Below are 13,888 nucleotides of genomic sequence, written 5' to 3'. Positions count from 1 at the left end.
GCAAATGGCAATGGATAGTTGTAGTAGAGCTCCTTTTTTCTCCAAACCCTGGTTGTCTCTAAAGAAAGAGAGTGGCCAAGTGAGTTTTCAATTTAGCCATACCCCTATATATCCCTTTCATTTTCGAATTCAATAAAGAATGCAATTTTTTTGGGGTCTCCTAGGTCAACTAGGCACCCTAGAGGTCATTATTAGCCCCCTAACTTAAGGTACTAACATGGGCAGGGTTTATTTTTGTCACAAACTCACCTTAGAGTTACTTTATGGCCTTCCAAATGCTAGGTAATTAAATTCCAAATTTTCCATGGTGATAACCTTGTTCTTTTAACTAATTTTGGCAATAATCAAATTACTCAATTAAGACATTTTACTCGGAATGAGGTGGCCACTTGATCCATCATCAAAGAACATGTCACTTCACATAATGAATACAAGTGTCAAGTGACACACACACAAAATGCACTATACATCACACATGACACATTCAGAACCGACTCATGAAATGCATACTGCACACTTACATCACACGTTACCAAATAAACACATTACAATAAGGTTTAAAAATCTTACAAAGATTCACCTTGGCAAAGTCATTAAATATTTGTCTATACCTTGTTTCCCCATTAGATTTCCATGGTTCCTCTTCCTGCACATCAAACTCAAGCATCAGTAGTCCAAGGGGGTCAAATAAACATATACTACATAAGTGCACATACTAATAAGATCCATATTAACATAATTCAATTTAGATTTCTTTTACTAGTCTTTCAATTATTCTATTTGAAATGTTAAGATATCAAAATCTGCATGTTATAAGTCACCATTATCAAAGTAACATCTATCTGCACATACTAACCATTCATCTACATGTCATAAAACATCATAATCAATTTTAACATTTATCTATAAATCAAAAATCATCAGGATCAAATTAACATTTGCATTGCATCAAAATCTGATAATATCATGTCATAAAGCTGCATCCATATATGTTTGAACATTTCTTACACAATAACAGGTTCTTAGTGCATATAACAATGCAAAACACTACTGAAACATCAAAATCAATAGATAAAGCAATCCACTATCCATCTAAGTCTCGAATAACAGTCAAAATATCAAAATGTAAATAAGATATCCATGCTGTGATAGGTTGGGGTGAGGCCTCACAACTCACAACCTCAAATGTGCTAATGCATTAGTATTGCCAACATGATGATAAATAAAATAACATCTTAAATTATGATATATCTTATCGAAATTTCATAATATCATTATATTTAATAATATGAACTTTAAATATTATTCATACATCATCAAATATAAACATATAAAAAAATGATAATTTTATCCATCATATCAAATTCTCGTATGCTAAATCATATAACAAAATCATTGTATCTAAGCAAGTAAAATTTATCCATCTAGTATCATCGAATAGTAAAGTCTAAATAAAAATATAAAGGTACTCGACGCAAGTCGAGTCATATATAGTCTTTGTCAAAAAGTCAATCAACATAATAAATCTGAATAAAAAACATGTCGAAATTTGAATCGTGACACTAACAGTTTGCTCAGACCGTTAAATGTTGTCCACCATCGTGGAGCTCATGATGGTGGTATCAAACAGCGCCATGGCCTCCCTCCTTTACATGTGGGGCGGTCTTTGTAACCAGCCTCGTCGTGCTGTAGAAATCTCATAGGATAAAAAAATTATAATCTCTATTTATTTTGCCGACCAAAATTTGCACGGAGTGAACCATTCGCCGGCCTCAACAGGACACTTCTCGGCAGAGGATGCCGAGAGAAGTAGCCTATTGGCTAATAAATGGAATTCATTTAATTACAGGTTTGGATTATGCGGTCGACATTTTTCTGTAGAGGAACCCTTGCTTTGAAAGAAGTGATTAATAAAAATGAAAGCCGAAATGCTTCCAGTCCCACAACTGGCGAATTTCATTGTGGAACAGTTAGACTGATTAACAGTGAAAAAATGCCAATGTTATCATCTCATGCTTCCCACACACACCTCCCATGAGGCCTCCTTTACATTTCTTCAATTCTTGCAGCCCTGCAATCTCAACAACGTGCTATCATCAGGGTAAAAAGTACACTTCTTCCCTCACAGGCGATCTGCATTTGCTAAACACACAACTTTTTCACAATAAACTGATGAACATGTATGACAAGTGCGGAAATTTGTTGGATGCTCGCAAAGTGTTCGACCAGAGTAAAGAAAGAGACAGCGTATCATGGAATACAATAATTGCAGCATACCAGAGACATGGGTACCCTCAGGAGGCAGTCACACTGTTTCACCAAATGCAACGAAAAGGTTTTCCAACCGATCACTTCACATTTGCCAGCGTACTTCCAGCCTGTGCCAAGTTGGGAGTTCTGGAACAGGGTATACACATCCATCAAAGCATAAAGGATAAAGAAATTTCGTCAAACGTTGTAATTGCAACAGCCCTAATAGATATGTATGCAAAATGTGGAAGCATAGGAAAGGCACGTGAACTATTTGACATAATGCCTGAAAGAGATGTCATCTCATGGACTGCAATGATTGCAGGATATGCACAAAATGGGTTTGTTGAAAAGGCTTTAGAAACCTTTAACGAAATGCAATTGGCAGGTGTAAAGCCAAACTCCACAACTTTCGCTAGCATCCTCCCTGCTTGTGCCAAAATGGGAGATCTGGAACAGGGCCTGCACTTCCATCAAAGCATAATCGAAAGTGGATATTATTCAGACATTGTAGTTGGAAATGCTCTTGTTGATATGTACGCAAAATGTGGAAACATGCACATAGCACGTGAATTGTTTCACGGAATGCCTCAGAGAGATGTCATCTCATGGAATGCCTTGATTGTAGGATATGCACAAAACGCCTATGTTGAAAAAATCCTAGAAACTTTTAAGCAAATGCAACTGGCAAGTGTCAAGGCAGACTCCTCAACCTTTGCCAGCATACTCGGAGCTTGTGCTAAAATGGGAGCTTTGGAACCGGGTATGCACGTCCATCAAAGCATTATCGAAGGGGGGTTTCTGTCAGATGTTGTTGTTGCGAGCGCCTTGGTAGACATGTATGCAAAATGTGGAAGCATAGACAAGGCATGTGAACTCTTTGACAAAATGACTCAAAGAAATGTTGTCTCATGGACTGCCATGATTGTAGGATATGCACAAAATGGACTTGCCGAAAAAGCTTTAGAAACTTTCAAGCAAATGCAATTGGCAGGTGTAAATCCGGACTCCTCAACCTTAGCCAGCATCCTGCATGCCTGTGCTAGATTGGGAGCTATGGAACAGGGTATGGACATTCATCAAAGCATAACAGAGGGGGGATTCTTGTCAGATTGTGTAGTTGCAAGTGCCTTGGTAGACATGTATGTGAAATGTGGAAACATAGACAAGGCATGCAATTTGTTCAACAAAATGCCTCAACGAAGTATGGCCTCCTGGACTGCAATGATTGTAGGGTATGCCCAAAATGGATTTGTTGAAAAAGCATTAGGAACTTTCAAGCAAATGCAAGTGGCAGGTGCAAAGCCAGACTCCACAACCTTTGCCAGCATCCTCCCGGCATGTGCTAAAATGGGAGCTTTGGAACAGGGTATGGACATCCACCGAAGCATAATAGAAGGAGGGTTTCTGCCAAATGTTGTAGTTGCAAGTGCCCTGGTAGATATGTATGCAAAATGTGGTAGTATAGACAAGGCGTCCCAGCTATTCGACAAAATGCCCAAAAGAAATATGGTTTCGTGGAATGCCATGATTGCGGGATATGCACAAAATGGACTTTGCAAGGATGCTCTTAGAATATTTGAATTAATGAAGAGCTCTGGAACACATCCTGACATTGTAAGCTTTGCTTGTGTTTTATTTGCATGCAGTCATGCAGGTTTAGTGGAGGAGGGTTGTACATTCTTCAATCACATGACCAATACTTATTGCATTGCACCTACAGTTGATCATTATGTGTGCATGGTTGACCTTCTTGCCCGTGCTGGATATCTTGAGAACACCCTAAATTTTATTGTTAAGATGCCAGTTAAACCTGTGGCGGATGTGTGGATGTGTTTTCTTGGTTCCTGTAGATCACATATGAATATAGGCTTAGGGGTATTCACAGCGATGCTTCTTATTGATTTGGATCCTACAAATTCTGCAACTTATGTTCTGCTCTCAAACATCTATGCAGAAGTGGGAAAGTGGGGTGAGGTTCAAATCTTAAGGAGATTGATGAAAGATAGAGGAATTAAAAAGATCCCTGGATGTAGTTGGATTGGAGGACAGAGAATGGTGCATGCTTTTTGTGTAGGAGAGAAGTATAGCCCTAACCCAAGAGAGATATCCAAACTTGGAAAAAGCTATTGAGCAATGTAGGCTGCAGGATTTTTTTCCAGATTCAAGACATTCATTTGACAATATGGGAGAGGAAAAGAAATTAGTTTTCTGCCACCTTGCATGTGGCTCTTTCAAATGTAGTCCCAGGAACAAATTATAGTTATTAAAAAACTTTTGAGTATGTGATGATTGCCACACCAAAATGAAATTTATCTCCAAGATTTTTGCAGGAGAAACTATGGTGAGAGATGCTGTTCAGTCATTTCAAACAAGGGCAATGTTATTTCAGAGATCATTGGTGATACTAAATGAAACAATCTGAAAATTAGGCTTGTTTTAGCGTTTTTGCTATCTAGCAAGGACTTAGATACACAGAGTGCAATGAAAATCACTACATATATATACTGTCCTGATATCCGTAAAAGATATGTTTTATCGCAACATTGATGTTTCATTTAATTGATTTTGGTGATCCTGTATATGTATGAAATGAAAAATTTGAGAGGATGGAGAGGATGGTGGAGAATGGGGGAAAAAAGGCGACAAACCCCTCAAATAAATTGGAAGATACTTGACCAGAAGGAAATGGGAGAGGATGGTTACTGTTTTCGTAGTATTCTTTTATTTGAATTAGTTACATGAGCTTTTGTCTCTGTCATGCGAGGATAGTTATACACTTTATGATTTTGATGGAGTCACATTAAAGGGCAATCAGTCCAAGCATGATCATTTATCTTCAACAGCCAACTAATATCTAACATAAAACTTCAAATTTTTATGATAATGCTTATCAGCTTCCACGAACAGACGAGACCATTTATACACAGCTTGTAATTCAATAAAAGTTGCCACAGAAGCCTACAACAAAATCTATTGTACAACACTATTTACTATAGAGAAAGTTTTAAACTTCAACAATGACTACACAAATAAATCCTAATTGCAGACTTAAACAGCCATCCTACTCAGAAAGGAACAGTCTTGATCTTTCAAAAAATCTCTTTTCCTCATTCAGAGGAAGGCAAAACATGAACATTCATTGAATTGACAACGAACATGTATATGTAAATGAAAAAGTGGGGAGGGAGGCGGAGAATGGGGAAATGGTGCAGAGGGTTTGGTATTCAATCCAATTTCGACTTGCAATTCCTTCCCAAGGAATCTAATGCACTTCAATCTCTCTCTCCAGACCTCCTAGGTCTTGGCGCTGGACTTGCCTCCAAGGTAAAGCCCTCAACGATACTCAGAGTCTTGGGTTCACTTCCAAAATACCCCAACACTGTAGTGTTCCACTCAATCCCAACAATCCCACAACCCTTGCTAACAGGACCTTCCTCTTGTCAGTCTGTCCCTTTCTTATTCATGATTCTGACTCATTCCTTTCACCATTCGTGGGTCTAATCCCTGTATTTGTTTGGCTTCCTGAAATGATTAATGTGGACAGTATTCCAAACCTTCTGCAGTACAGTTGAATGTCTCTCTCACCAATTGGATGTAGCTAGGAGCGCCCAAATCCACTACACTTCTGCATTCCAATCCTCCAAGATGTTAAATCTAGAAGATAAATTGTAAACCATAAAATAGGGAAGACACATGATTTATACTAGTTCACCATGAATGTGGCTACGTCCAGACTAAGAGCAGAGTCTATCTTTTATTGAGTCATTGCAACTTGCAGCTTACATACACAGGCCTTTGCCCTTATAAATATACAACAGTCTTCAACAGAAGATGAAGAGACAAATAAGAGGAATATGAAATGAACAGACACGACAATTGGACTTCACATCCAACAATCTCCCACTTGAAGTTCAACTTATGCTGCAACTTCACATCTGAAAAACCTCCCAATTAAACTCAATTTGCCCTTACTAATCCCATGGTAAGAAATTGCCAAAAGACAATATAACTTGTTTATTCTGTAATATGAGGGTGGTAGAGACGGAGCACCACATTGTCAAGGAATGCTTGGCATACAATGACATCAGATCCAGATATGCAAAGCTATTAGAGAACAAAAACTTGGACTACATATTTGAGGAGAATCAAGTGAAAAGAACAACGGCTCTGATTATCAAAATTCAATGACGGAGAGACAAGTTGACCAAAAGTTTACATCTAGATTAGTTTCTCTCCTATCTTGGGGGGGTGATCATGTGGGTCCCATAGGCTACCTTAGCCTTGTGGACGTTATTAAAATCTTTCATTTCGTAGCCAAAATAGCAACAATAGCTAATTGCTAATCACATCCAACTAACCATACAACATCAGTAGATTTATAACCACATAACCAGCCTATACAATAACTCACCAACTATACCATCTTCCAACAAAACATACCAAAAAGCCATTGAAGTGCCAAAAACTAGAAGACTAATAGAGAAATTTAAATTGCATAGGCAATGTCAACTATAAGTTGACTCAATCTACCAATCAGCACATAGAAGGCATGGCATTAACTTGAGATGATCTCTGAACCACAACCAACCTGCTGCAAAATGACATCTTCCAAGTCCTCATGAAAAGACCATGTATTGTTGTTATAAGACAATGAAGTACAACAACAATAGATAACCTCAAAAAACTCTTGGAAGGGACACCAACACAAATCATAACCCATCCTTCTACCAATGTCATCAAATGCCGAGCTGTGTCAAGTATGATCTCCTTTACCTCCCCATATGAGAGCATTTACAACACCCAACCACCATGGATGAAAGCTCTTTGTAAACAAGAAGATTACACTCAAAACATTCCAAAACTAAGAACAATACCAACCATCTCCTAAATGCACAAGGAGATAAATCTGCCAAATATTCCAAGTGTGGGGAGTGAGAATGCTTGTCCAGGATACACCAAGTCTCAATGACTTTTCTCCAAGAACAATCTCCACTAGGTCCATAATGAACTTGTGTCCATCCATAGGTGTAGGCTCCTCGGTCTTCATGCTGAAACCTCCAAAGAGAAACTGTCTCAACAATGTTCTTTAAACCAAGAGAACTATAGCCTCACCCAAGCCTCCTAGTTTTTAAGAGCACCTCCATGGTCAATCCGCCAAAGTACCCGATACCAAGAGCACTAACCAATATCAATTGTCAAAACTCCCACTGCATGTCTACATAACCTAGGAACACAACATGACAACTTGATCTCCACAAATTAGAATCGCATGCTCTAAAGAGCAAAACCTGTCAAGAGAACGTCTATCATACCAACACTCTAAATAGATCACCATGGCACAATAGAAAACATCTCCAATCTCATGGAGTGAACCATCTCGTGACAGAAGATTATTACTAGCAAATAAAAAACTCCCACTGTAGTGTGACACCAGACTCTTCATGATATCTAAAAAAAAAAAAAAATCTGAAAAATGATACCAATCATCACACTCAGCAGTGATACCTAAAGCTGCAATTTCTCCATAATCTAGAGAAATAGAACCAAAACCACCATTTTCCAACAAACTTTGAGGAGCATACTGTGACTACAACCCACCGGACTGCAAATATAATCCACATACATATGAAGCATCTAGCGTTGCCTCATTAAGCCTTTCCCTTTTCTCTTTAGCTCATGTCAATCATTTTGATCGCAGTCTATTTGACACTGCCCAGTCTCATAACAAAACTTACAGTATTGGGCACAAACCAATTCCATCTTGGAGCCACACCCACAGGCACCCCTTCCAAAACGATACCTCCTATCCACACCTCCCATGCAAGCTCACACAAATTTGAGCACGATGCTCCCACCACACATGCTATGTCACAAAATCGTTTGGACTTGGGACCCCTAACTTCACGCAAGGTAATGACTCCACACACGGTGTTCCATTATTCATATCTTTGACTGCACAGTTAATAAACTGTGATCTTTTGCAGCAAACTCATGCATTTTTGTGGTGTCAAACACAATTGATCTTAGCTTAAAACTATTCCCAAGCTTTTCAGAAATGTATGCATCTACTGTTTTCTCATGAAACTCTTTTGCTTTGCTAATTCATTATGTCCTCGACACTCTCCTCTACCATTCTTCTATTTTCTCAAACATTTGCCAATTCAAACACCTTGGCAGCCAAAAACTCAATTGCAACAACTATATAGACAGAAACCCTATGCCAACTAGCTTGGATTTTCTCAACTCCTAGGCATTGTTGCCAATCTCAAGTCCCTTGTGCGGCAGATTCCTAGAACTTGGAAAGTCTCTCCTTTCTGAGTTTCTCCAAAAAAAAACCTTTTAGCTTCTACGAACTCATTAGTGACTCTTTCTTCATTATTTTTGTTGGTATTCATTATGACTACAGCATGAGGCTCCTTCGACACCAGGAACTCACAAAGATGACAATCTAGCCATGGAAACTCTAAGAGTACTGTGAAGTCTGTCCTTCTCAACCCTGCCAAGTTGTATGATTTCTTGAATTCACACCAGCCTGTTATAAGCTTTTAAATAAAACTTGTCATGCTTCTTTCTGGATCTTCTTTTAATGGTTTTGTAACTTTTGATAAACTGCTCTGCTCTCTAGGATCTTACATGCTCTAATACCAATTGTTAAATCTAGAAGATAAATTGTAAATCATAAAATAGAGAATACGCATGATTTATCCTGGTTCACCATAAATGTGGCTACATAGAGTAGAGTCTTTTTTTTATTGAGTCATTGCAACTTGCAGCTCAGGGTTTTGCCCTTATATTTATACAAGAGAAGAGATAAATGTGAAATGAACAGACATGACAGTTGGACTTCACATCCAACACAGGACACTACAGAATGGTTGTTACTGTGCTCTCCAAGCTCATCTGCTCCCAGAAAATCAGCCTAGGTCTTTAATGTTCATGGCCCCACCAGACTTGCAGAGATTCTATTACTACGTTTCTACAATCTACTGTCTTTATCCTAACTTCCCTAGGATTTATAATATTTCCTTATGTACAAACTCTAGTTCTGCGGGTTTCCAGATCCAATCACAAAGAACGGTTTTTATCTCTGCAACCAGGAATGGTTGAGTCCTACAATCTACTACGATGGGAAGTAGATTCATAGACCACCTTCCCACAGTAGCGTTCAAAAACAATATCGCTGTGCCAGACCTCACACCTGCACGGCAACTCAAAATTCACAGAATTTTTTATAAGAAATAGCAATAAATGTTTATATACATGTGGTTCTGCAAGTTCAATTCTTTAACATTTTTCAAAATGATCGAATTGGGCCTTACATGCCCATGGGTTTGTTAGGCAAGGTCCCATGGAGGGGGCTTGGGCTCTATTTTTTGGGAGGTGGAGGTCCTATGGATTTATTTTTTGGGGCTAAAATTTTAATGAGAATCTTTTCCTATTTTATAAGAGCCCCTACTTTTTACCGTTTTCATTTTGAGCAGATGAAAAATGGGTAGGACTGGAATTAGCACCACCAGTTTAGGAGAGAATTTTACCACTAGTCAATAGCCTATTTTCATTTTCCCATAAAAAACAAAAGAATCCCTCCAAATTTATAAAGAATATTATTTTTTTATTTAAAATAATGTGATCATAAATTTAAAAAAATTCATGGAACCACCAGCTTCCTTGTAAAAAATTCATGAGCCCTCTTTAAATGTTTCGTAAAAAACTCAAAGACACCCACTCTATTTTTAAGCAAGCCGGTGCCCATAAGACCCCAACCTTTACTGCCAACTTCCCCATTGTGCAAAGCTTTTGGAACCTTCTTTATTGATTTTCCAAGTGCCTTAATGACTTGACTCAACACTCTACTTGTTAACGATACCCATAAACACACCCTCATTGCACACTTGGACACGTGACTCAGCACTGGGTCCCAATTTGGACTTGTTTTACATTACCCAATATGAAATCGCTTCTCAGCCTTATTACATCCTTCACACCCTTCACAAACCAAATTTTTTGGGAGGGTGCCCTGGACTAGGAAAGGTAAAAGGAAAAGATCAAACGAGATTTGGGGATTTAGCATCATACAGATCCAGTTGGAGCATTATCTATTTGAGTTAAATTTATAGTTGTTTTGTTGCATCTAGGATTAGTTTTGAGATATTGTGTAGTATTAGGGTCAAATCTAAAGATTTCTATGGCATACAGATCATGTTGGAGCATTATTAGTGTGTTTTTGATAAATTTGGATATTCTTGTTTAATCTGTGTTTAATTTAGAGGTTTTTTGTGCTGCTAAATTAGGAGGCATTTTAACGCTGTATTTGGCAAGTTTAGTCCCATGCTAGTGTTTACATACAATTCTAGACTGATTGAGGGAAAATAGATGAGGCGTATTGAGGAATCTTTAGAACAGAATGTGGGTTTTATTCATAAGCAACAATGATTTGGTATACAAAAATGTAATTTTTGTTGAGCAATTGAATTTCATAGTAGATGTGGAGGCGCTAATGAACAATATTGAAGTAAGTTTTGAATGCATTATTGAGGATCCAACAATATTGAAGCTAGAGATAAAGTAAAGCCCATAATGATTTTCATTGTGCAGATCAGGTGGGAGGGATAGTGGGTCCCTTGGCTACATATAGATGCAGATGGGAGATATCTCAAAAAATTGATAAGAGTGAGAATAATAAAATTTGACTGCCAAGTGATTATTAACCCAAGCAACCAGGCAAGTGAAAGAGCTGATGATGACAAAGTATGTCACTGATGACTGAAAACTTAGGGTCTATTGATGCAACTGGGAAAATCCTCACTAAATAAGGACTGAAAAAGAGAGTAAGATCATCTATAGCCATAGTGGAAGTAGCATGCATGCAAGGAAGGCGGTGAATGCCATGGCGACAACCACCACCTTGCGATTGGGCATTGTCACTCATATTTAATGCTAACCATTTTTCCTTAATAAATTTTAAGTTTTCCTTTCCTTTTTGGTCAATAGCCAATAGTAAATAGATAAATGACTTTTTTAATTTTTTAAATATATGCAAATAAATAAACTATAGTACAAATTTATATGCTAGGGAAATTACTCGAATGCTAGTGATTTAAGTAATTGTCTTATATGGAATGCTACCCTTTCCATAGACATGAACTAACAAAATCTAATTGGAGACTTAAAAATTATATCTTGACTAGAAAAATTCTACTCCAATTCATTACAAGAAAATAAAAATAGTCACATAGTCAGTTTAGCCAACCATTTTGTTCCTCCTACAAACTAGAACATAGGAATTTTGATTGGCTACTAAAGTGCTCTATAAGCTATACATTTGGCATCAATGAACCAACTAGAACTTGAACCTAAGACCACCTATTTAGTACTACATAATATTATAGGAATTCATATGAAAGTGCATTCTTTGATTTTAATTTAAAGAAATGCATTTATAACATGTTTATTACCAAGCAAATCAACTAAATAATTTTAAGGCCTTCACTTTCAATATAGGAGAAGATTTACTATTGAACACTTAACTTTGGATTGTTTCAACACTTTTGACAAGGAAGACGAGGCAACTTGTTAGAAACTACCTTGCATGGGTGTTTGACAAATAGAGATTTTTACTTTCTAAGGATGAGGCATTAGGGAAACGTAATGAGTTCAGACTCGACGTGTTTCTATCTTTCAAGATCCTTTTAACCATTCAACCTTTGGAATCTTAGTTGACAAGTGTCATTCAATAATTTAAAAAGCTATAAAGCATGGTAATAATAGATGGCCATATGACATGAAATGTAACGCCCCACCAAGGGATCCAAAAGAATTGACCTAAAGTTTTACTAAGTTTGCCAAACAATTTTTTTTAAAACATGAAAGATAACTCATTCACATCTAACACATAGTAGCAGAAGTAATAACATACAATCAACTATAAGCATACGAACAGATTACATTCCTTAAGGATCCCAAGATGTTGAGTCACATTTAATCTAATTAATACTAAGTCTAACAACTACCACATCCACATGAAAGAATAATGAAAAGTCCAATGTCCCTAATATACATGTGTTTTGAATGTCTCTTGCCAATTAAATTCGGAATGCTCAATCATCCACTATACATGTCACAGGGTCTGAAAAGCTTAAAAGATTAAATATATGTAAAAATAAAGATACATCATCCTCATTGAATCCATGATACAAGTACAATAAAGTAAATGAAACTATTAACATACATGATACATCCATCCATCAATAAAGATATAACCATCATAAAATATATCTATCCATCGCAAAACACAACTAAGTGCACGGTTCCTCCCAACCGTCAATAGCATCATTGTCTACCATCATGGGCCCTAGCCATCCCTTCGCACGTAACATACCAAGTCACCGAAGAGATCATCGGCATTATCATAGTAGGGATGTCACTCATAAAACATTCTACAACATATGCAGAAGGAAATCTAACATGCTACAACATATGCATAAAGAAATCTAACATGCAAGAATAAAGCATAAGATGATCCTACAAAGTAGATAACATCATCTATCACATGCTAATCATCAATATAAAGAAACATGGCAGTAAATACATCCATCATAATGATCCAAGAACAGAATGAAGATAAATGCCAACAAAGAATGCTCCAGCCACGGTGTCTACAGATGGATCTCAAATGGTAAGAGTGAAAAAGAACTACCACTTGACCGCGTGGAACCTAAATGGCCCACTCCCACCATGCTAAGGAGATAATCTTAAGTCCCAAACAGGATATCAAATCACATAACACAAGATAACAAATCACATAACATAAGTACTCTAAGTCCAAGAAATCCTAAAAGTACACTAACTCAAAGGTTCCAACATAAAAGGGTCAACACCTATACCTAGAGGCACACAAGACACATAGGAAACCTACTATGTAAGCAAGAAAGTGTCATCGCACGGATCACGCTAGAGTTACCCTGGTAGTCTCTCAATAGACCCCGACCCCTAGTGATCCCTATGCAGCCACTAGTATTCTCTCGTACTGACGAGGCATACTATGGAATGCAAGGTTGTAACCAAGCGTTCTCTCTACTACCATCTTAGTCTGTACTAGCACTCGAGACATGGGCGAGAACATACAATTATCTTATTAGGTTCATTTTAATCCCCATTTAGTGTAAATGTTTTCACTTATTAAATAACTTACAATGAGTTACCCTGGCAGCCACTTAGGGCCCCGACCCCCATTGCAAGCTACTTCCTAATACTACGAGTAGATAACCTACCCTAGGCCCAATAAAAACACTAATCCATAATCACATAAAATCACCTCAGTCCTAAACAAGCGACTGGAAAGCATCAAAAGATAATCAAAATAATCACATCAGTTCTCCATGAGCAACTGAAAAGCATCTTAAAATAATACTGATCGAAGACTCCAAAATGGTCAAGTCAAACATGTCACAACATGAAATCATCAAGAATTAAATCAAACACTTCAGTCTCATCAAGGCAACTAGAAAGTAAACCAAGTATAACTGATCGATGACTCAAAAATGGTTATGTCAAGTATCTCAAATACATACACCTCAACTTCACACAAGAAGACTGGAAAGCAATAACAATCAGTAAATACAAACATCTCATAGAG

General features: G+C 37.5%; 1 pseudogene across 1 annotated transcript; it reads left to right on the top strand.

Annotated features, from left to right (window-relative positions):
* Positions 1–1,739: 1,739 nt before the first annotated feature.
* On the top strand, positions 1,740–4,794 carry LOC149538740 (pentatricopeptide repeat-containing protein At3g09040, mitochondrial pseudogene; annotated as a pseudogene). The gene has a single exon (XR_016356098.1). The product of XR_016356098.1 is annotated as a pentatricopeptide repeat-containing protein At3g09040, mitochondrial pseudogene (transcript).
* The last annotated feature ends 9,094 nt before the right edge of the window (positions 4,795–13,888 follow it).

Source organism: Cupressus sempervirens, chromosome 9 (assembly GCF_028749045.1).
Source record: "Cupressus sempervirens isolate cs-2001-9-10 chromosome 9, ASM2874904v1, whole genome shotgun sequence".
Lineage (NCBI taxonomy): Eukaryota > Viridiplantae > Streptophyta > Pinopsida > Cupressales > Cupressaceae > Cupressus > Cupressus sempervirens.
This window is presented reverse-complemented; position numbering and strand designations above follow the sequence as displayed.